Below are 25,624 nucleotides of genomic sequence, written 5' to 3'. Positions count from 1 at the left end.
TTGATCGTGCAGTACAGGGGTCTGGTCTGGATTGAGAAAGGAGGGGAAGAACAGGAGAAGAAAAATTGTTAATTAAACAATAGCTACATAATTCTGGTTAATAAGATAATTCCAGTTATAATTCCAGTAAAGTCATTCCAAGATAATTCTAGTTCAATTCAGAGCTTTGATAGATAACGCTTAACCTGTATATCGATCCACTTATCAGTCTATCTAGGCTTCGCAATCTAGTTTTGATTCATGCCAAAATAATATTAAATTATGGTCAGGGTTCTTTAACTATTCATGAATTGTTCAGGTTATATGGCATTATGTGCCTATCTACAGTTTATATGTCTAGCATTAAGGTATTGCATTGGTATGTTAATTACCCTAACTGTTAACTAGCTAACGATAACATCATGATAACATTACTGTGGGTTCAAATAACAGGTTTACCTCTCGGTCCCCTCTTAGCTGCATAATATATAAAATGCGGCGGAGACGGAGCCGGCGGAGCTTCAACTGGCTGCTGTACTGCTACTGACACAGACACAAACAGAAAGTGTTTTGATCCACAGAAACAATGAAGACAGGAAGCATGTTTTTAGGAAGTTTTATTGTTGTTTTTTTTGTTGCTGTTTTTATTAGTTTATTACAGATATTTACTTGTGTTAAGTGAGACACTCTATATGCTCTGTAAAGCAACGCTACCGCCACTGAGCTTCACCGTTTCCCCAGTTTGTAATTTGTAACCTCATAAGTTTTTGTTAAGGTAAAATGAGGAACACTTCATGAATTTGCGTGTCATCCTTGCACCTCCGTTGTGTACGTCCTCTGTCCCAATTCCTCACACTTTTGACCAATATCTATCTGTTGTCCGTGATCATGTCGAACTCAGCCAATCAAGTTGCTGTATCTGCAAATCTGAAACTTTAGAGTACAGACAAACTTTCATGTTATGTTGTAATCCTTAAGATTCTAGATAGATAGATACTATCTATCTATCTATCTATCTATCTATCTATCCCTCTTAATTTCATAAGACTAAATGATTATTAATTCTGTTACGACTGGCTCCATGGCCACAACAAAACACAGATAACCGGCGTGTGACTTAAAGTAGCTGTATGTAACAAATATATTCCAAGTAATCATAAAATGGCCCTAAATGTCACCAGACATTAAGGAATCATGTTAATTTCAAACACTGATATCATTGACAGCAGTAGTCCAGCCAGAATATTCACATTTGAAAAGCTCAGTTGCAGCCCACAAGTAATGTTTATGTTGTCATTCTGTGTTTTGGCCTGATACACCACCCATCACCTATCTACCAATCACCAAGTCAGTAGTGTTTCAGCAGCCAGGTTGCCAGTTGCCACTGAGCTAGGAACACTGCAGATAATGTCTGATGTTACAAAACCAAAAAAACCTCATTATGACTCTCAATACGTCGTGACAATTTGAGAAACAAAACAAGGGGATGTATAGGAGATGCCTTTGAAACAGGTTGGGATGTCTGACTGTGGGTCACTTTGCATTTTGTATGTTGCACTCGTCTCACGTGCGTGCAGGATCACGTCCAACAACTGGCAACCCACGTGAAGTAGACTCTGGCAGGGAGGGGGCGAGGAGTAACAGCTCTCTCCAGTGTTTTGAACATGGGCCACAGTACTATTTCTAAACACTTGGTGTCAGAGTTACATACTTCAACTTTAAACCAAAGCAGGTCAGTTTATTTACAATGTCAGGAGTTAAAAGTACAATGGAGTGTGGAAGTGCACGTCAGTGGTGTAAGAGGGTACCTGTAGGTAGTGTCAAGTGTGGTGCGTGTTGTCTAATGCAAAACAAAGAGGTACAGCAGCAGCAGCAGCAGCAGCAGCAGCAGCAGCAGCAGCAGCAGCAGCGTGTCTATCCAGAGGGAGAGAGCAAGGACTGAAGCCAGCCGGCTTAAATCAGCTGCAGAGCCAGGGCACAGGTGCTCCCAATCAGCCATCCCCTGCAACCTGCAACACACAGCCACACCCACTACACACAGGACACAGCCTAGGGCTGAGGGCTGTAACACCCTCCCCCCCATAAAGTCAGGGTCCCAAATGGAACCCTGGCACAGACCCGGCCCTAACCAATGTGGCGCCCTAGGCAAGATTTTAGGTGGCGCCCCCCTTGCATCGAAGTAAATTCCACTGCTGGTGTACATACTCACAAGAAACCGAATAGCTTTATCTTGGACATTCTTTTATTTAAAGAAAGCAATTGCCCAATCAAAATACTTAGAACAAATTAGAAAGAAATACAAAAAAATATGATATGAATATATGAAATGTAATATAAATAGCTTACATAAAGTATAAGATAAGTAGTAGTAGTATAAGTAGTAGTATAAGATACCCACAAAATAAAAAGTGTAAACAAGTGACATGCTGCTGCATCACTTCTGGGTGGTGCTGCTGAGGTGGAGGCAACAGGAGGAGCGCTTGATGCTGTAGGTGGCCCAAGATTTGCAGGGGTGGGACTGAGAAACCTCAACAGTGCATCTGAAGAGAGAAGAGGAGTATGTGACACCAGTCTAATAATAAATATGATATGATACATAATATGATTTCAAGAATAAAATGAAATGAAATAATATAAATGAAAAATCTAAGAGATACATGCATGATGTTCACTATACTGTGCATGTATAATATACAATGTACTTTTTCTGATATGCAAACTATATAAGATTCAATTTTATTGTCATTACAACAAAATGCTGATTAGCAGAATGCAAAGAAGTAGTAAACTGCAGTATAATATAGAATGTGGGAATGCTAAGTTATGCTAGCTATAATATGAATGATGTGCACTTTAACACTGATGTAAAGTTTATCACTATAAACACACTTTAGACAATATGAACTGTAACACAACATACAGCTAGGCTTACAACTATAATAAAAGGGTGGAAAAGGAATAGCATTTAATTAATTGATTGACTATTACAAGCTAAGAAAACGTTAGCTAACCAGATGTTAATAAAAATGCTGAATAGATCTAATATTTACACATTTCCCTGAGGAAACCCAGCGAGCACAAACCCTAATTTCATCGTTTGATTCCCGGTTGAAAACAGGTTGATATGAGGTCTGAACGTCTTTTCAATCGTCTGAAAACGGTTACAACATCAACGTGTCACAAAACACACATTTGTTTGATGTCGGTTGATAATTAGGTCAGTTGTAGCTCTCTACAGAGATTGTATTGATTATTTTTACGTTTTTTCTATAAATGAGAGGAGCTGAAATGACGTCTAAACAAAACGTAATTTCAAAGCATTTAATGTTGAATAAAATATCATAAATATGAAACTATATAGGCTATGTCTGCACACTAAATAAGCTGGGACTTTTCTATACAGCAATTCCCGGTGAAATATGTTTTCTATGTGAAAGTTGAATAAACGTCTCCATATAGTCGGTAAAAAAACGTTCACTTTTCAACCAATTTTCAACGTCTTTTCAACCAAAATGTGCTTGCTGGGAAGTAAGGTGGGAGTAGTTACATTACTATTTTCCATAACAACTTAGGCTCTTCCATAACATTAACTGGCGTTAAAACTAACAGTTTAACAACAAACCATGTTATGCTAATGAATAACGACGTTATCGTCGTTCTGCAACACACAAATAATGTCATGACATCATCTTTATTGTAACGTTACCTCTGTCTTTGTCTCGTTTTTCCTCCTCTTCTTTTCTTTTTTTCCTCCCCTGGGCACCAGACAGTTTGGGACGTTATGACATATTGTTGTCGAGCTTGCCTTGGGGTCACGTTAAAAAACGACCATCCTCCCCCAGGTAGCAGGTACAGTCTAATTAGTGGGGGGGGGCGTCTTAGGAAAGTAACGTGTCATCATTATTATTATTAGTATTCCTATTTAACAGGCTTTGCTATGCAGTTAAATTAATGTGGACTTATTATCTTCATATTAAGACATGATACCAAGTAGTTTTAAGAATAGTGGAAGTTACATTTTTTTCTTCCCCCATTTGTGGCGCCCCCTGGATGGACGGCGCCCTTAGCATTTGCCTATACTGCCTATGCCACGGGCCGGCCCTGCCCTGGCACCCACATGTCCAACTCTATCCCCTTAATGTTATTAACCAAAGCAAAAATTAAAAATGAGAAAAAGAACAAAACAAAAAACACCACCACCTCACCACCTCTGTGCCTCATAGGCCCCCCAGTTCCCCTCTCCATCCCCAGCAACTGGTACCAAGAAGCTCATTTAAGAGGAAAGAGGGAGAGCAGAAGGCACCTGAAACAGAACAGAGATGAATTAGTACACAACATTAATCACAAGGAGCCCTCCACAATGCATCTGCAACTACATTGTCCCACCCCTTAATATGACGGATCCCCAAACTATACGACTGTAGCCACAGAGCCCAACGAATCAATCGCTGGTTTGGACACTTCAAGGAACTAAGAAAGGTCAAAGGGTTATGATCTGTGAATCAGAGCTGGTGACTCGGACTTGCGACTCGTACTCGAGTCGCACTTAAGTCGCACTACACATTGACTTCAGACTCGACTCGGACTCGACCTCAAAAGACTTCAGACTTGACTCGGACTCGAGGCTGGAGACTCGCAAATTACCATTATTTTCATGTTATCATTTATATTCTCATTATTTATTATCTGTCATTTGTCTTCTCTGTTTACATTTGGGAAGTGATCTCTGGCTGTGACTGAGGCTGACAGTAAACACCAACATCACGCACGCGCCGTGTGTACGCGCGCATTTCGAGCAGAGGCCGTCTACTACTGTATACTGTATTAGAAACTCTCTGATTTCAAGACAATGGCGAGTGAAAGAAGCCCAACAGGAGTCCCTTGGATCGTTACATTTGGCTACATTGCCTTCACGCAGTCAGCCAACAAACGGACAGCAGTGTGCAAAGTGTGCAACAAGAAGATTCAAGATTTTGGTTCAACCACTTCAAACTTAATCCGGCATCTGAAAACGCACCCAGACCGGTCAGTCACTTGCTAATGTGAAAGACATTAAAATTAGCAATTAGCTCTCAAACGAATATTAACGCTACATTCTTGCTGCTGGCCATATGATGTGACAGGCTGAGTTAACATTTCATAACGGTGTGCCAGAAGATTATTCTGTGACATTGTCTTAAGTTAAGTTACAGTACAGTCACCCAGTGGCGTTTTATGTGTAAAAAATTAGTGGAGCACCTACACATTTAATGCTTTATAAGAGTCATACCCAAGCAGCCTATTCTAGATATCAAGAAGGATATTTGTCACATATCGAGAGAGAGAGAGGGAGAGAGAAAGAGAGAGAGGGGGAGGGAGGGAGGGAGGGAGAGAGAGAGAGAGAGAGAGAGAGAGAGAGAGAGAGAGAGAGAGAGAGAGAGGAGTCATACTGTAATAACCATAACGGTTATTTCTTTTATTGTATTTTACAGCATTGTTAAAAAAATCTCATTAAAGAAAAATACAGTTATGAAATTGAAACAATCCTTTGTATTTTTTCCACATCACATTGCTGTAGATTCATCAATACTGTCTTATATAGAGGATTTTACAGAGCTTATAGAATTTGAATTTGATTTAGTGTTTGCGAGAGACTTGGACTTGACCCTCAAAGACTTGACTCGGACTCTCACTCAAAGACTTGAGACTTGACTTGGACTTGCAAAAAATGACTTGTGAACACCTCTGCTGTGAATACCATAACAGGTCCAGCACTAACATAGACACTGAAATGCTGCAAGGCCAAAATCAAAGCCAAGGTTTCCTTTTCAATAACCAAGTAATTCAACTGATGTTTATTGAACTTCCTCGAAAAAAAACAAACAGGCTTATCAACATCCAAGTCATCAGGTTGCAGTAACACTGCTCCTGCCTCGACATAACTGGCATCCACCTCAACTTGAAAGGGCTTATTCCACTGAGGAGCAGCCAAAACTGGAGCATTACAAATGAGGGCCTTCACATTTTCAAATGCAGACTGACATTCAGAAGACCAGTCAAATTTAACTTTATTCCTCAACAGATTGGTTAAAAGGCACCACCACAGTAGAAAAATTTCTACAGAAACAACGATAATACCCAACAAGCCCCAAAGAACGCATCAGCTCCTTTTTTGTTGTAGGCATAGGATAGTTATCAATAGCTTGCACCTTTGCTCGCACAGGGCACACCTTACCCTGACCCACAACACGACCCAAATAAGAAATAAAGTCACATTTGGCCAGAGCTAAGCGGTCAAACAACCTCCCAATCTGGTCAAGATGAATGTCCCAATCATCAGAGTAAATGACCACATCGTCCAGATACACCGAACAACGTTCCAGATCTCCCACAACCCTGTTCATCAGGCGTTGGGAGGTCGCTGGTGCATTCCGCAAACCGAAAGGCATTACTTTATATGAATACAACCCTGTGGGTGTAACAAAAGCTGTAATGTCCCTTGCCCTCCTAGACAACGGAACCTGCCAATAGCCTTTGAGCAAATCAAATTTGCTCACAAATTTTGCCGACCCCACCTGATCGATGCAGTCCTCCACACGAGGGAGAGGAAAACAGTCCGGTTTTGTAATGCTATTAACTTTACGAAAGTCTGAACAGAACCTGGGTGTTTTGTCCGACTTCGGCACAAGTAAACAAGGCGAAGCCCAGGAGGAACAGGATGGCTCTGCAATGTCGTTTTTCAACATATACTGAACCTCGGCGTCAAGACACTTGCGCTTCTCTGGATGAACAGGCTTAGAATCTCCAACATCAATATCATGTTCATGAAGGTGTATCACTGAATAGACATGTTTAACGTTTAATCAAACCAGCTAACTGAGTGCGTTTAGCAACCTCCAAATGGCCGAGCAAACCATCCAAACTCTGCATAGTCTCTGAATTCTTAAGTCGGCCATAAAGTAAAGCATCATCAGGGCCTGACACATCATCTCCTCCTTGCTCTGCCACAACAGGGGAGAAAGACACAGACACCCCAGCAAGATGGACATCATCCAGCTTGAACTCCTGATTACAAGACTCCTGTACCCGAACATGGTATGGTTTCAACAAATTTACATGACACAGTTGAGTAGAAGATCGACGATCAGGAGTAGCAATCAGATAATTCTGGTCAGACAACTTTTTAACCACCGAATAAGGGCCAGAAAATTTTGCCTGAAATGGAGACGTTACAATAGGCAAAAGAGCCAAGACCTGATCTCCTGGGAGAAACACGCGATTCTCAACCTTCCGATCATAAAGTCTCTTCATATTACTTTGTGCATCAGCCAACTTGCTCCTGGCAACCTCCTGGGCTTTATACAATCTGTACCGAAACCCATGTACATAATCAAGCAAGCTCTGCGGTGGCTCTGTTTCCCTCCAGTTATCCCGCAAAAGAGCCAATGGACCCCGTACCATGTGGCCAAACACGAGATCATTGGGACTAAACTCTGTGCTCTGCTGAACCACCTCTCTAGCGGCACGCAACATTGCCTTTAGTGTCTGATGAAAACGTTCCAGAATGCCTTGACTTTGTGCGTGATAGGCAGATGCCTGATTGTGCTTGACACGTAACTGCTTTAAAATCTGTGAGAACAAGTGGGAGGAAAAGTTTGATCCCTGGTCAGATTGGATCACCCTGGGAACACCAAAAATGGACACAAACTGCGACAAAGCTCGCACTACAGACCTGGCTGTAATTGTGCGCAGCGGATAGGCAGCCGGATATCTGGTGCTCTGGCACATCACTGTCAACAGATAACACGCTCCAGATCTCGAAGGAGGCAAAGGCCCTACACAAATCAATAATGAGATGCTCAAAAGGCTGAGTTATAGCTGGTATTGGGAACAAAGGGGCAGGTTTAAGGGTCTGATTAGGTTTGCCAGTTGGCATGTATGACACGACTTTATGTAGGCCGACACATCTTTTTTCAATTGGGGCCAAAAGAAATACCTCAAAATGCGGTCATACATCTTCCTGACACCCAAATGACCACATTCATCATGGGAAATCTTCAGCACCAAACTGTGCAACCTGAAAGGCACAACAACTTGGTAAATAGGATCACCAACAAAATTTTCCCACTGAGGCACCCACTTCCTCATCAATACCCCTTTTTCGACAAACACTGGGCATGATTTTTCACTTCCACCACAGGACAAGCCTTCCCCAGCAAAGCCTTGAGAGAACCATCAGCCTGCTGCTCTTCCACCAACTCACTGCAGGAGACAGACCAAGGAACATCAGAATATGTTAAATCACACTGCGGTGTAATGTCGGCCTCTTCCACAGCACCTCCAGCAGCCTGCGCGCGTCATAGCGCATGCTGTAAATACATCAGGGAACTCCTTCTCATTTTTATCAGGTTCACTACTAACGAGGGGTGCCGGAACCACGATAGGAGGTGGAACATCAGCCCACACTCTACCACCGCATATGTCATTACCCAGGATCACTTCGATCCCATCCAAGGGCAAAGCTGGCTGCACACCAACCACCACATCACCCTGAAACAGATCACAAGACAACCTCATTTTGTGTTGAGGCACACGTAAGACTTTCATCCCCATCCCAACCACAGGAATGAATGAACCCGTGTACGTCTCATCTGAAAAAGGTAAGACTGATGTTAATATGAATGAATCGAAAGCAGCAGTATCACGCAATATCCTTACGCGCACTCTGTCATCACCACCTTCTAGGGAAACAAAACCTTCACTGATAAAAGGCTCACAAGACGTACGCCCTACACCTGACACTTGTGGCACCGCCTGACTCCCTGCCCGAAACTTCTCCGAGACTGGCGCAATGAACATTGCCGGTTTGGGCATAAAACTGGACTCTGTATTCTTAGACCTGGACTTTAAAACATAAAAATCACGCCTCCAGTGGCCCCGCTTATGACAATAGTTACAAACTTTGTCAGACTCACGAGCAGCACGTTCATTCCCCTGCTGTTCATATCTAACCAGGCGCCCAGACCACACACTGGCCACAGACAGACGTTGCAATGCGCTCTGAAACAGAGTTCTTAAATTGTTCTAATAGAACTAACTCACGCAGATCATCATAAGACTCAACCTCGGAGGCCACACACCAGCGATCAAAATGAGTGGATCCCGCACAAACTCCATATGAGACTTTCCCCCTTCCTCCAAGTCCTAAACCTCTGGCGATAAGCCTCAGGGACCAGCTCAAACGCCTTTAGAATAGCTGATTTGACCGATGCATAATTCCCACACTCACTGCTACTCACCCCCGAGCGTCCGCCAGCCGCTCAAACATCAGAAAAAACGTCTCCGGATCTCGCTCATTAAATTTAGGGACAAGCCTCAAGTCACTCAAGTCATTAACAGTATCAGGTCTCCCCTGATTTCCCTCAAACACAACGGGACGATCAGTCAAAACATCAGACATAACTCCCCCTTCACGAACTAACTGCAACTTTTGTCTCTCCAACTCCATTTTTACCAATTCAGTTTCCTGCTTAATTTTCTCTAGAGACAATTCCTTCTCCATCTCCAATTTCATGCGCAATGCCAGTAACTCCTTCTGCTGCTCAAAAGATAAACCTGGACCCGCAATAGGCGAAAATGACTCGTCGCTCACAGCTGCCATTTGTTTTACAGTGCTCAAAATCCTTATTTTAAACAGATGCAACTTCAGATTCGCCCTCACTGTCTCCTTAACCCGTCTGTCACCCAAATCAATTTTATAATGGTCGACTAACTTCAATAACTGATCCCTTGAACACTTGTCCAAAAGCTGCTCAGACGGTCCCTCCAAAAATGTTTTAACAACTTCATCCATGCTTGCAAAAGAACAGGAGAAAGAAATACAAAGGGCTAAACCCACCTGTGTGCTCACTGGCTTACAGCCTCAGTTTGGAGTTTCTCCGCTAGCTATCTGCCTAACAAAAACCTACCTAGGATAACTCCCCCCAGTCTTCATGAGGCGTAGTGGCGTGTACTTATGCACCTAGAGCTCGCTGGCCTGAAAGTAGCAACCAGTAAACCGGCTACCACCTCAAAACCACAGGCAGTGCTCCCGAGCAAAATTGAGGAAAAGGGGAATGGGATGCTCTCAGCCACCGTACCCCAACACTACAAACCCCCCCCCACGACGAATCCCAAAGGGAAAACGCCGCTAAACCTACCAGGAAAAACTCCAAAACCATGCACACACTTCAACCAACACTCACCTTCCTCCGCTCCAGCAAGAAACTTACGCATGAATGAAAACACACACGCGCGCACCAAGGCTCCACCCCTCAAGGGCAAAACAAACACCATAAATGGACACACATGTCACCATCCACTAAGGAATCCCCAAGGGAACCCCGCATCACTGACGTCACTTACTGCACAAGATCAATTAACCTACTTCACTGACTGCCACACGGTGCCAATTACCCAAACTCAGACGCTAAATTTACTCACCAACACAGACCAAATGCGGTCACAACACGAATGCCTAAGACAAACTAAAGTAGGCTAACCTACCAAAAAGACATCCGATCCCCACAACGATTGGACGAGCCCCCAACTTTGTTACGACTGGCTCCATGGCCGCAACAAAACACAGATAACCGGCGTGTGACTTAAACCAAAGCAGGTCAGTTTATTTACAATGTCAGGAGTTAAAAGTACAATGGAGTGTGGAAGTGTACGTCAGTGGTGTAAGAGGGTGCCTGTAGGTAGTGATGTTACCTGTGACACCAACGATTCGAAGCGTGTATCAGAAAAATGAACCACCGAGCAGTGAACCACTGTGTCGGAGCGTGATTCGTTTGATGATGATCATATGACCAATGACGTCCGAAGCTTCATTTGTCACGCACGCCCACATGACTGGTTCAAATCTTTAAAGCGCCCTGAAACCGGACGCGCACTTGTGGGTTGTGTAGGAGTTGGTTTGGAGTTTGTGATTTGTGAGTATTGTAAGAGCATGGAATCTGTGGCGAAGAGAGGACGGTCGAGTATGTGGGAATATTTCCACTTGATTTCCCCAAACAAGGTTGGCAAATATGCAAGATATTGAGCTTTATTCCATTGATAACCCGGACCTTTTTTGTATTCATATGTATGTTTATACTGTCTATGTTTTAGGTCCAGTGTGTTATTTGTGACCAGCAACTGGCATATAATAATAACACATCGTCGATGTTGCGACACTTTCGTGCCAAGCATGAAACAACTTCGACAAGAGCTGCAACCATCAGCAATGGTAAATATCTACTTTAAGTTGTCCCTTGTGAATCCAGTTTAAACTGGAAGTGCGGTATATAAGGTCTGCTGAATTCCCACTAAAAAAGCCTCACGGATAGTCAGGTGGCTTGCGCACTCGCTCCTCAAAAGCGAGATCACGGTTCGAGTCCCACAATGGGTTTTCTTGGTGGATATCTACATTTACCCTCCCTCTCTCTTTTCACTTTTATTATTTATTATTTTCATTATATTATCACGACAATTATACTACCGGGATTACTGAAACTTATTAGCTACTAATTTGCTTTAATGCACAATGTCAAACTACACATTACCCCTGTTTTAGTAATGAGATATATATATATACATACATATACACATACACATACACACACATATATACACACACACACACACACATACACACACACACATTTATATATAATGTTCCACACTGTGGGACAAATAAAAGTCTTTATCTCATCTGATCATTTAACAATGTGCTTTTACAGACAATAGAAAGGAGAACATCGACAAGGCCTTGGTTGAGATGATCATTCACGACTCTCAGCCATTCAGTGTCGTGGATGATCACGGATTCAGAGCATTTGTCAGCCAACTGGATCCATCGTATGTCCTTCCGTCCCGGCAGACACTGAAGTCCATGGTGGAGGTGAGGTACAAGGAGGAGAAAAAGAAGGCTCAGGACCTGATAAAGACAGTAAAGGCAGTTAGTCTGACATCGGACATGTGGACATCCCTACACATGGATGCATACCTGGCCATCACCTGCCATTTCGTGGATGACACTGACAAACTGCAGTCCATATTGCTGTTGGTAGGGAAGTTTCCTGAAAGGCATACAGCAGGCAACATTGCCGCTCTGAAGACTGCTGTGATGGAGGAGTGGGACATCAAGTCAAAGGTAGTCTGCCTTGTGACGGATGGTGCTGCAAACATGCTGGCATGTGCAAACATTTTAGGGATAAGGCACAGCCACTGCATTGCCCATGCGTTGAACCTCGTCGTAAAAAAGGCCATAGATCTCACACCTGGGCTAGAAGACATAAGAGGCAAAGCAAGAAAAATTGCAGGACATTTCAGAACAAGCGCCTTGCAAGAGAGCGTCTGCTTTGCCTGCAGACGCAAATGGAGGTGCCTACCCACAAATCAGTCCAGGAGGTCGAGACGAGGTGAAACAGCACATTTGACATGTTCTCCAGGCTCTATGAGCAGCGGGAAGCAGTAGGTGCAGCCATGCTGTCCTTATCCACTGACCTTGTTGCCCTGACCACAGCAGAGTACCACACCATCTCTGAATGTATTGTCGCCCATCAAGGAGGCAACTGAAGAACTGTCAGCCGAGAAAGCCGTGTCCGGTTCCAAAATCATTCCACTTATTCGTATGCTCCGGCACACCATATCAGCGAAACAGAGGCAGGTCAGTGACATAATGGCTGTGAAACTATGCACAAATGTGTTACAACTAATGGGTGAGAAGCTCTGTCACTATGAAACGGCAAGTCAACACTGCTGGATCCCCGGTTCAAGACCATGGGTTTCTGCAATCCAACAAATGCAGACAATGCTGTCAAGAGACTGATCTCAAAATGTGCTACACATTTGCGAGACACAACCCCAGACCACACATCACCAGAGCCTGCAGTCTCCTCAGCAACAGAATCGTCAGGTATGAACCCATGGTTAATATTGTCATTGTTATAGCCTAGTCTGGTGCTTTTCTAATGCCTTGTTTGTGAAAATTTCAGGAGCTGGCCTGTGGGATTTGCTCGACAGCCAGGTGTCTGAGAAGCGGAAGAGCAAAAGTGCTACAGCTAATGCCACCGTAGAGGTCCAGCGATATCTGGCAGAGCCAAATATCTGTCATGGGGAGGATCCCCTAAAATACTGGGCAGATCACAAACATTCGTTTCCAACTCTGTATATGTTTGCCAGAGATGTGCTATGTATACCTGCATCCTCGGTGCCTTGTGAGAGGGTTTTCTCCAAGGCTGGAGAGGTTGTCTCCAAAAAAAGAAACAGGCTTGGCCCTGGAACTGTAGAAAAAAATTCTGTTTCTAAATAAATATAAAGTCTAACATGAACTCCCCCTTGTCCACAAGCACTCATTTTCACACAACCCATCCACAAACTTCACTGTTCCAAATCATGTCCCTCCCAATAAAAGAAAAGTACATCCACAATCACAACTACTGAAATGTCAAACTGCACTGTCCACAAGCACTCTTTATAAACACCATTCAAGGCCTCTGAACTACATCACAATGGCCCCAATGCAATATCGCTCTATCACCATTAGAGGTCCTCATGGAGTTTTGAAGCTTCGAACCATGAACCTTTTTCAATACAATTGCATTGAAAGCGTCATTGGTTCGGAAAGCTTCATTTCACCATCACTACCTGTAGGTAGTGTCAAATGTGTGGTGCATGTTGTCTAATGCAAAACAAAGAGGTACAGCAGCAGCAGTGTGTCAATCCAGACGGAGAGAGAGCAAGGACTGAAGCCAGCCGGCTTAAATCAGCTGCAGAGCCAGGGCACAGGTGCTCCCAATCAGCCATCCCCTGCAACCTGCAACACACAGGCACACCCACTACACACAGGACACAGCCCCACCCACTACACACAGGACACAGCCTAGGGCTGAGGGCCGTAACAATTCTCAAATCTTTACTTTGAAAGGCACCCGGCAGACCTTCACACACACACAGACACACACAAACATAAATGTCTATCTATCTATCTATCTATCTATCTATCTATCTATCTATCTATCTATCTATCTATCTGTCTATCTATCTATCTATCTTAATTTTATAAGACTAAATAATTATTCATTCTCAAATCTTTACTTTGAAAGGCACCTGGCAGACCTTCACACACACACAGACACACACAAACATAAATCTTTGTCTGTCTGTCTATCTATCGATCTATCTATCTATCTATCTTAATTTCATGAGACTAAATGATTATTAATTCTCAAATCTTTACTGTGAAAGGCACCTGGCAGACCTTCACACACACACACAGACACATACAAACATAAATGTCTATTCTATTCTATCTATCTATCTATCTATCTATCGATCTATCTATCTATCTATCTATCTATCACAGTACTGTAGTGATGGTTGATTTAGAAGATGTTTGACTCAATTAATATGAAGAAATGACTAGAAATGACTGTTGAACACGTCTCCATTTCACTGAAAACTTTGTGTTCAATGCACTGACGACTTCACATTTTCACATCACACCTGTGTTTATTGCATAATGGACCACCACTCAGTACTAACTAATTTGTGACATCACAAATCTGAAACTGAGACTCAAGGTGAGTACAGACAAACTTTCATCCTTCAGCAAATTAATGTGAAAACAGCCATCTAACTCATACATCATTCTACACATGAAGTAGCTGGTAGCCATGTGGCTAACGTTATCAATAAGCATTATAAAATGTGTTTGTTCTGAAAATGAAGGGGCAGTAACAGAACTGTAATACATTAATGTCAGTGGAGTTCTGTTTTCATTCCAACTGCCAAGTGTAGATTGTACAGATTAACTATTGATCTTTTTTGACCAGATGGTTACAGCAAGAAGAGAAATGGAATAAGTGATTCAGTGATTAGTTGCATGAATTTGATGAGAATAGACGAATTAAGCCATAAAAAGTTAGTTGTAATCCATTCTCATAGCAGAACACATATAAAGGTTGATTTCTAAACACAATTAGTTTAATGTGATGAATTCTGAACTGTCTGCGTGTTTTAGTGTATGTCCAAATAGAATATAAGTGATTCAGTGATTAGTTGCATGAACTTGCTGAGAATAGACAAATTAAGCCATAAAAAGTTAGTTGTAATCCATTCTCTTAGCAGAACCCATAGAAAGGTTGATTTCTAAACACAATTAGTTCAATGTGTGAATTCTGAACTGTCTGTGTGTTTTAGTCTATGTCCAAATAGAATATAAGTGATTCAGTGATTAGTTGCATGAACTTGCTGAGAATAGACGAATTAAGCCATAAAAGGTTAATTGTCATCCATTCTCTTTGCAGAACCTATAGAAAGGTTGATTTCTAAACACAATTAGTTCAATGCGATGAATTCTGAACTGTCTGCGTGTTTTAGTGTATGTCCAAATAGAATATAAGTGATTCAGTGATTAGTTGCATGAACTCGCTGAAAATAGAAGAATTAAGCTATAAAAAGTTAGTTGTAATCCATTTTCTCAGCAGAACTGACAGAACGGTTGATTTCTAAACACCAGTAGTTTCACTGTGATGAATTCTGAAATGTGTGGGTGTTTTATTGGATTAAGTGATTCAGTGAGCAATTTGTATCAGTTTGCTGAGAATACACAAATTAAGCCATAAAAGGTTAGTTTCAGTAGACGGATGCATTTCATTTGTAATTTCTAGTCATTTCTTAATATTAATTGAGTCAAAGATCTGCTAAATCAACCATCATTACAGTACTGTGATAGATAGATAGAAGTTCAGGTAAAATTGCAATATGTTCATTGTTCATCTGCAGCAGTCTCTTCACCGCCATGGTGTTTGATGCTGTTTGTACAGGCTTGCATTACTCTGAGTCTGCCAGACGGGAGTCTGGTGAACAGAGAGTGACATGGGTGAATGGGATTATTCTACATCTTTTTGGCCCGCCAGAGGAGACGTCTCGAGTAGATCTCTTCTAAGCGTGGGAGTGGGGAGCCAACGATCCACTTAGCTGTCTTGATGACTTTATTCAGCCGTCTCTTCTCTGCTGTAGTGCAGCTGTAAGGACACTCTCTATTGTGCAGTAGTAGAAGTTCCTCAGAAAAGGTGGAGGGAGTTTGCTCCTCCTCAGCGTTCTCAAGAAGAAGAGACGCTGCTGAGCTTTTTTGATGATGTGGGTGGTGTTCACAGTCCAGCCCAGGTCCTCGAGATGTGCAGGCCAAGAAACTTGAAATCCGTGACACACTCCACCTCCTCCCCGTTGATGCTCAGGCCTGAGTGCAGGGTGTACAGCGTGAACAGGACTGGACTCAGGACTGGACGCAGTCATGAGGAACAATAGTGTTGAGGACGACGGTGGAGGATGTGGAAGTGCCCAAGTCTGTTCATCAGAAAGTCCTTGATCCACAGACAGAGGGGGTTCCGAGTTGCAATATCTGCAGTCTGTTGATCAGTCGGCTGGGGCTGAGGAATTGAATGCCGAGCTGAAGTCAACAAACAGCATCCTGATTTACATCAACATTTTTAATTTTCTGGGTTGTGTAATAGTGTAGTGTAATAATTAGATTCTCTCGCCTTTATTGTACAGATTAGTAGAGAGAGAGAGGAAACTGGAGGCAGACAGGGGGGAATGACATGCAGGATAGGACCGCTCGGTGCAGTCGCCTGCAGCGAGGACTGTAGCCTCAACACATGGGGCGGGTGCTCTACCCACTGACCTATGCTCAACCCCCTCTTCTTACATTTCTGATTGTATATTTTATTTTTGGCATATATATGTATATGGTGTTTATTTATGGATTTATTTATTTTATTTAAAGGTTTAATGATCAGGGACAATGCACATTAATAAAACATGTTAACAAATGTAAACATACCGGAATTAGCCAAAAGGCTATTTTTCATCTGCTGTCTCTGGACTGATGTTGAGTAGTCACCCTAAAAGAATATTTAAAAAATGTCCTTGTGGTTGTCTAAGTTCTGATAACTTACAGTCATAGTTTTGCAGAATTGTATTTGTTGTCTTGTGGCAATGTTGGAGGTGGTGATTGTGCACTTTAAATAGTGTGTTTGCTGTTCTAAATGCAATAGTTTAATAACTGGATTCTCTTAAGAGAAACCCGGGGAAAACGGGAATGTTGGCATTTATGGTATACAGTGCATGCTGCAGAGGGAGGGACGGAAATACTCACGCGCAGCTTTTTGCAGGAAAATGACAAAAAATCGTTTCCCCCCGATTTTATTTGTTTTGAGATCGTCTGGTCCCAAAATCGTAATCACGATCAAATTTCGATTATTTGAGCAGCCTTGCCAGGCAGCGTGCCTCCTTTTTTCCCCAAAAGGAGCAGACTCACTGCTTACCACTATCTCAAAGGGAGACCAAACATTTTGTGTGGCCTTGCTATGACCGCAAAGCCTAGTTTGACCCAGTGCATATTAATGATGGAAAATTCCCCAACGCTTGGGAGGCTTAAAGAGAAATGCAGTATACAAATACAGATTCAGTAAAATGAAAAAAAAGATTAGGAACTTGCAGACAGCAGCATGTTTTTACAGTTTAACAATATACAATGGATTTAAAGGTAGAAACCAGTAAATTACTTTTAAAACAAGTTCAATAATCTCAAATATTTGCAGTGTATAGAGCAAAATATTAAGAGCAGTCAAAAATGAATCCCAGCTTCTCTTTCATAAACAATATTCCATATTTAACACTTTATTTTTGCTACTTACACTCTTCTGTGTCAAATACCGCCTTGACCAGCTCTTCATCTGAAGGCTCCTCTGATGATGTTGAGGGCATAGCTGGTCTGGAGGAGGCTGCAATCACACAGTCAGAGGGAATCAACAAAGAGTAAAAACAGTGAACTCTGTATACGATTAGACAGTACTGGAACTTGCCTGGAAATGCAGGCTTTGGTGTCATCAGCTTCTGCACCTTGGCCTGCATTTCCACCCCTGACAGAGAACACCACCCGGAGAAAAATGCCTTGATCACAGGGCCAAGAGGCCTACAATGAGAATAAATGAAACACAACAGCATGTATAATTTCACAACATGACAAATACTTTTCTGCAGAGAGTGCATCTATTCATTTGCAACTAACATCACAGCTTTAGAATAAAACACATACGTTGATGCACTCTTGGCAACCAAGACAGAGGCTGTGCAGCAGCTCTCTGCCTGTCTCTTTTACGGATGTAGCGGACAGCGTTTGCCATCTGCATCCCGGGAGCTGGAGCCTTCCCCGGAGGTAGTTGACAAACCTGTGCAAATCAGACAGCTTGTTAGATGTACTTAGCGCTAGCTCTTGTTCCTGAGGAAGGAGGTTTTACATTAAAAAGTGAACTTTCATTTTTATGAGAATACAATATATTTTATTACAAGCTATGGCACACAATCAGATATCAGATGAACTGGTTGAGGTGGTGGTGGAAGGACTCCAAAGACGTGGAGCCCCTGGCGCAGCAAGGCAGGATGTACTGCTGCACGTCCGTGGGTCCTGGATGCAGCTGAGATGGTGCCTCTGCGTACTAAAAATGTCTGGTATGCAGAGATTGTCGAGCAATGGGATGCCGCCGAAGGTGTCCAGCAGGTGTCGACTCCTCGGCCTCACATGTCCTGCGACAACAGTGGAGCCACCACTATCCTTGGAGATCCTCTGGATCACCATGGCGTCAGTCAGACCGACCATCCCGTGCTTCCCCTCCAGCTGGAACCGCTTAACCTCAGTGAGACGGCTGGCATCTCCAGGGTCCACCCGAGCCCTCGGAGCATGTGAGGACACTCATTAGCACCTGCCCGTGCTCGTTATCGACATTGTTAACCCAGGAAGCCGTGTCTGAGACACCACCCAGCTTCTTTGTCACCTGGTAGGGGGGAAAAGAGAAATACAGAGGGGAAGAGATAGATTTCAAATGTTACTGTCAGTGCACACAAACACAGACACACACAGCTGTGGTGTAAAATATGAAATTGTCAACACAATTTGCCGTCATGGTCAAATCCATCTTTAAGATGGATCCAAAGGTAGACGTGATCCTGGCCTTGAACTCATCCAGCCACGTCAGGACATCGTACCCTCGGTACCATGGGTGATGGCAGAGGGGGCATTTGGGGCAGTGGTGGAAACTCCCCCTCACTTTCGACAAGGCCAGGAACTGCTCACAAATGCCAAGGTAGTGGATGGCTCTCCGCATCCAAGCATCCGAGTGCTGGTCCCGCAGGGTGCTGCACAGGTGATTCACACTGTTGCCCAGAATGCGGGACTTCAGCTGTCCAACCACCCTCAGGTCACAGGACAGCCTGCAGAAACACAACACAATAGACATTTATCACAACAAACACTGATATGTATACAACAATAAGAAGTCTGTCTTACTTGGAGTCTGAGTAGTCTGTTGACTTGACTCCGACAACGCCAACTGTTCTGGCAATATTTATTATCAAGAAGCACAAAGTCGTTCCTTGTCTTTCTCTAGTTTATTCAGTCGTCTGCAGACGGACTCCTCGGATGAATTACCACAGCACCACAGTTATATTTGAAACAAAGATGACAAAATGTGGAGAACTTGTGGTGTGCGGTGTGCACAGTCTCCTGCAGGGAGAGCAGCGTCCAGCTAGATCCGGGAAAGTCATCACTGTACAACACAGTGAGACACAGAGTTAGGTTAAGTTGTGTAATGCTGCGGTGTGTATTGTGTTTGTTACTGCTGGAGTTCACCTCTCCGCAAAGCACGAAAAACACGCCTGATGACGTAACCGAAAATTATCAACAATTAAATTTGTCGGCGACTGATTTTGTCATCGATTTCTGTTGACAACGCCGACTAATCGTTGCACCCCTACTGTGGTGGTGACGTTATTAATGCTACGTAAATCATGAGCCATATGAAATTTGCCAGTGCCTCCTAACAGGTAGAATAGGTGTGTTCCAATTACTACTGCTGTCAATTAGCACACCAGCAGCTACCAAACCCTCAATGGTGTCTGCAATGCCCTCTTCAGCTACCTGTTTATGGGGATACTTGTTTAACCAAATAGGTCCTGCATCTGGCTTAACATCAAAAGTAATAGGATCAATAGTGGAGCAAAATCCCACATCTGTCAGTCCTGATGACCACAGAGAAGGTGGCAGAGCCTCTAGCATATTAGAGGAGTCAGGATGATCAGTTTTCGCTCTGCCATGAAATCGTTCGATCTGCCTTTGCTCCAGTAGAACAGAATCTACTGGGTTATGGTGTTTTGGTGATTTTGTAAGCTTTTTCAGACTCAAAGTATGAGAGCTGTGGGATCTGGGTTGTAACCCAGTTAGAGACTTTTAACAGTCTTTTTGTCATGGGACCTAATTCTTTGGTTTGATGGTCAGCATGTACGGCCAGAGTGATGTGTGGGGCCGCTTCAGCAGCCATTTCATATATTTTTATGAATTCATAGGGTAAGGTTACTGCAGCAGCCACTCCCTCAGGACCCGCGAACAAACAGGTGGATGTCACCTCCGACCCCTTGCCCTCCATGTCCAAAAAAGGCCTCATGATACACCCAATTCTCATTGCGATCACAGAACAGAGTTACATGGAGAGGATCAGGTGGAGGAGCGTACGGATGCAACATGTGCAGCCAGGTTTTCCATTCGGTGTACAGAGAATGCACTCCACTCCCTTTTGACTCTTCAGGCTGTACCAACCCCCAGTAAATGTCTGCCCATTGCCCCTCAGCCCCTGGTGAGTTATCTGGAGCCAAAAACATCTGGGAATGTGCAATGGGAATTCTTATTATTCATCTTCTCTGATCAAATGAGTAACTATGTCATATGATTAGGTGTATGTGTGTGTCATAATCTGCTGACCATGGCACCACTTCTGTTACATGAAATGCTGATTGAGTGAACATCATTGAACATTGAGTGAACATCATGTATGTACGGTGGCCCTGAAGGGCAAACGACACCAACAAAAAGGAAAACACAACGACAAAAAGAAAAACACAACGACATTAACAAAAACACAACAACAAAAAGGAAAACACAACGACATTAACAAAAACACAACGACATTAACAAAAACACAACGACAAGAAGAAAAACACAACGACATTAACAAAAACACAACGACAAAAAGGAAAACACAACGACATTAACAAAAACACAACGACAAAAAGGAAAACACAACGACAAAAAGGAAAACACAACGACAAAAAGGAAAACACAACGACAAGAAGAAAAACACAACGACAAAAAGGAAAACACAACGACAAGAAGAAAAACACAACGACATTAACAAAAACACAACGACAAAAAGGAAAACACAACGACAAAAAGGAAAACACAACGACAAGAAGAAAAACACAACGACATTAACAAAAACACAACGACAAAAAGGAAAACACAACGACATTAACAAAAACACAACGACAAAAAGGAAAACACAACGACATTAACAAAAACACAACGACAAGAAGGAAAACACAACGACATTAACAAAAACACAACGACAAAAAGGAAAACACAACGACAAGAAGAAAAACACAACGACATTAACTCCTAACGGAAAGGGTTGGTACCTGCTATGACAAGGATAATTGCTGATTGGACAAAAGCACGTCCGTCTTTTTAACAGGTGGGAAAGGCTGCTTCACGCCATACCAGGTAATCAATTTCATATTTGGTCATATTGCTTTCCTCGCTCCACTACCCACTATCCATTCAGTCTAAACTTCTTCATATCAACAAGTGATGTGATGAATGATTTTATAACTGAGTATGCCAATATGTGTGGATATCCTATATGCCACGCGTTACTCCGCTCGACTTCAAATTGTTTTATTTTACACACTGTTGCTCCAACATGATTTACAACACATGGACTGATGGACATAAACGTGTCTAAAACATCAAATGCGTGATTTTCCTAGACCATCTTTACCAGACGTGATCTTTGATCATCGTGAAATGTTTTTCAGAGGTGCAACAAGCTGGACCTGTAAGGTGCTAAAGTGTTATCATTGCAATAACAGTGGTCACAAGTTAATTTGGCCATGGTGTGTTGACAGTCGTGGCTATGCAAACGTGATTTTTAATTCAACAGTAATTGTATCACTTTATGACAAATGCTTGTTGTATAGCTACGTGGCCTAATGGTAAATCATTAGGCTGGGAGTTTTTTGCAGTTGGTTCAAATCCCGTGTCGGGTGACTTTTTATTTATTTATTTTTATTTGAACATGTAAATACAGAAAATGGTGTCCGGTATTTCGGATCCTACAATTGTACTTCACAACATGAGGCATCATGCTTGGATTAAGCAGGTGGAGATCATCAGATATATATATATATGGACGTGCATTCACTAAACTACCTGGGGCCCGTTTCAGAAAGCAGGTTTAGTGAGAACTCTGTGTTAGTTAACCCTGAGATGAGGGAAACTCTGGTTTTTCGGTTTCACAAAGCTAGTTCAGCTTAACTCTGAGTCAGTTACTCTGGCAACTTACTCCGTGAACCTAACCTGCTCGCTAGCAGGTTTTCTTCAACTAACCCTGAGTTTCTCCTCCTTTTTAGTTGAAGCCCGCAGACTGAAGGAGATGTCAGACATGGTGTGTCCTTTTCTTAAAGAGTCAGTTAATATTGAAGCACAAATACGAAGCATAAATCTCCGTCAGGGTGATCGGACCCTGCTAGAATGTTTTATCATTCTCTGATGATGTTCTGTTTGAGTGTTTCCATTTTTTTGTACAATCAATAATTTATCTGAACAATATTCTCAGCCCTCGTATCGTCTGTACGACACCACATGGACATGTTCTCAGTTCAGAATAAGTTCTTCCACAGCAACCGTCTGTCGGGCTGTCACAAAGCCAATATTTGAAGGTGATTGATAGCCAAGTGGTTACTGCTCATGCTTCACAGTGGCAATGTCGCTGGTTCGCTACCAGTGAGGAACTTTCTCTCTCCATACCAGCTACTGTTAAATTATGGTGCAAGTGCCCAAACATAAAACTAAATTTGACTATTACACTTAAACGTTTACTTTTTTAGTGTTGTATGTATAAAGGCATGTAGATGTTGCTTTCAAATAGACAATATTAAATACTGGCAGTGTTGGGATGGCTGAAAAATTGACTTTCTTCTTTCCTTAGAAGATTTCATCAACTACTGAAATATATATAACATGTTGAATGTAGCATTTAAATGCTGTTTAATGAGGGCAGGCTAAACAACACCACAAATGTTTGTAATCAATACCTTACTTGTTTGAGCTATATTTTTATATTTCATATTCAGTTGCTGCCAAGTAGGCCTATGTTTTGTACCTGTTGGGGTCTGCATGAATGTTAAATGTGCCACACACATACACAGAATATAAATGTTGAATAAGTCGACCACTCGAGACAAAATGTTTCTCTTTTTTTCATTAATACTTTTCTTAAATATACTCATCATCTGCATGTATTCATTAATATTTCTAAATCCTTTGGGGAGAAGTGGGAGGACTGAGCCCTTTGTTTCTCCTGTTGTCATGGTGAATCATGTTATCCGTGCTCCATTGATGAGGGCTTGGTATCTCCTCATGCAGAGGCTTCACTCAGAGTTACTTTGACTCAGAGTTGATTGAACTAACTGTTAACCCTTGTTCTGAAACCCAAAACTCTGAGTTTGACAGCTCAGAGTTGGTCAACCTAGAGTTAAGGTTTTAACTCAGAGTTAGTTAAACCTGCTTCCTGAAACAGGCCCCTGGTACGGCGTAAAGCAGCCTTTCCCACCTGTTAAAAAGACGGACGTGCTTTTGTCCAATCAGCAATTATCCTTGTTATAGCAGGTACCAACCCTTTCCGTTAGGAGTTAATGTCGTTGTGTTTTTCTTCTTGTCGTTGTGTTTTCCTTTTTGTCGTTGTGTTTTCCTTTTTGTCGTTGTGTTTTTGTTAATGTCGTTGTGTTTTCCCTTTTGTCGTTGTGTTTTCCTTTTTGTTGTTGTGTTTTTGTTAATGTCGTTGTGTTTTCCTTTTTGTCGTTGTGTTTTTGTTAATGTCGTTGTGTTTTCCCTTTTGTCATTGTGTTTTTGTTAATGTCGTTGTGTTGTCCTTTTTGTCGTTGTGTTTTTGTTAATGTCGTTGTGTTTTTGTTAATGTCGTTGTGTTTTTCTTTTTGTCGTTGTGTTTTCCTTTTTGTCGTTGTGTTTTTGTTAATGTCGTTGTGTTTTTGTTAATGTCGTTGTGTTTTACTTTTTGTCGTTGTGTTTTCCTTTTTGTTGGTGTCGTTTGCCCTTCAGGGCCACCGTATGTATGTTATAATCTACTGACTAACATTGTCCTGATTGTACACACATTATGACGTGACTATTTTGCTTACACTGTTCTAATGATAGAACAAGGTCATCCTTTCACAAGATAATGTATTGTATATAATCTGACTATTTCCTCTGCTCTGGGCTCGCTGTGCCATCACAGGCTTGAGACAGCAAGGAATCCGTCTGCAGACGACTGAATAAACTAGAGAAAGACAAGGAACGACTTTGTGCTTCTTGATAATAAATGTAACGGATTATGGATCTTAAAGATATTGAAAATAGCTCTCGTAATAAGGGGCACCAGCTTCGTAAGAAGGAAAAGATTTTTACTTAATTGGTTGTTTGATTAGCCAATTAATAAATCAATAAATCATAATTAATAAATCAATACCTTTCTGAATCAGTCAAATATCTAAAGTTCATGGCTCTACGGTTCAATAGATCCCCTGTATCACTGTCACTGGTTCGTTTTTAGCAAGGTGGTAAGGATGGCTCGGACGACAAGACTTCAGTGAAATGGTTGTTTTTTATTCACCTCAAGTCCCACAACCGGCAGTGATGACGGGTGAAAATATTTACAGTGGCAACAAACAAACAAACAAAAAAAAAACATAAATAAAGTAACAAAACTATTTACACAGAGATCTCCAACAACAGGCAGCTCAGCTGGTCTCCTTCCATACAGCTCTATCCTTCAACAGCCAACAACACTCTGCACCCTGCAACCAGCTCCCTCCTATATACCCCCCTAGCCCCGCCCCTGGGCATACCAATTAACAAACTATTCCAATTGCCATGTACAGTCCACCACATTAATACGCAGCGCACAGATATATGACAAAAGCCTGTATATATAAAAGTGGCACTCATTTCTCTTCATACAGATGACCATACAAAACAATAACAGGGCATAAATATCTGGTTCATTCATCATTAATGGTTGAGTCCATGATCACATGATCTTCTGAGGGGCCAATCATGAGTATAAATGAGGTGACCTGGAAGTTCCTCGGTTTGGCCCGGTTCTGCAGTAGTCTGTGGCGGCAGCAGCAGCAGTGGGTAAATGTGTTTTGTGTGTATGTGTGTTGCGTCGGCACTGAGTGTGCACCCCCTCGTACGCCAGCAACAGGGGAAAAAAAGAGTTGGGTTGTGGGGAAAAGTTTATGAAAGTCCAGGACCATGTACAACAGTAACCAGTTTAACCCGCGCGTCGGGGGGGGCAGGCCCTCCTTCTCCACAGTGGAGTACCTGGTCTCACGGGGAAGCAGCTTGCGGCTCAGATACAGTACTGGCTGTTCTTCACCAGGATCACCTTGGGTCAGGACTGCCCCCAGTCCCACTGCGGAGGCATCTGTCTGCACCAGGAACCATTGGCTGAAGTCAGGGCTCTGT

The sequence above is a fragment of the Scomber japonicus genome, chromosome 12 (genome assembly GCF_027409825.1).
Source record: "Scomber japonicus isolate fScoJap1 chromosome 12, fScoJap1.pri, whole genome shotgun sequence".
NCBI classification, from domain to species: domain Eukaryota; kingdom Metazoa; phylum Chordata; class Actinopteri; order Scombriformes; family Scombridae; genus Scomber; species Scomber japonicus.
The sequence above is the reverse complement of the archived record's forward strand: the minus strand, read 5'-3'. Positions refer to the sequence as shown.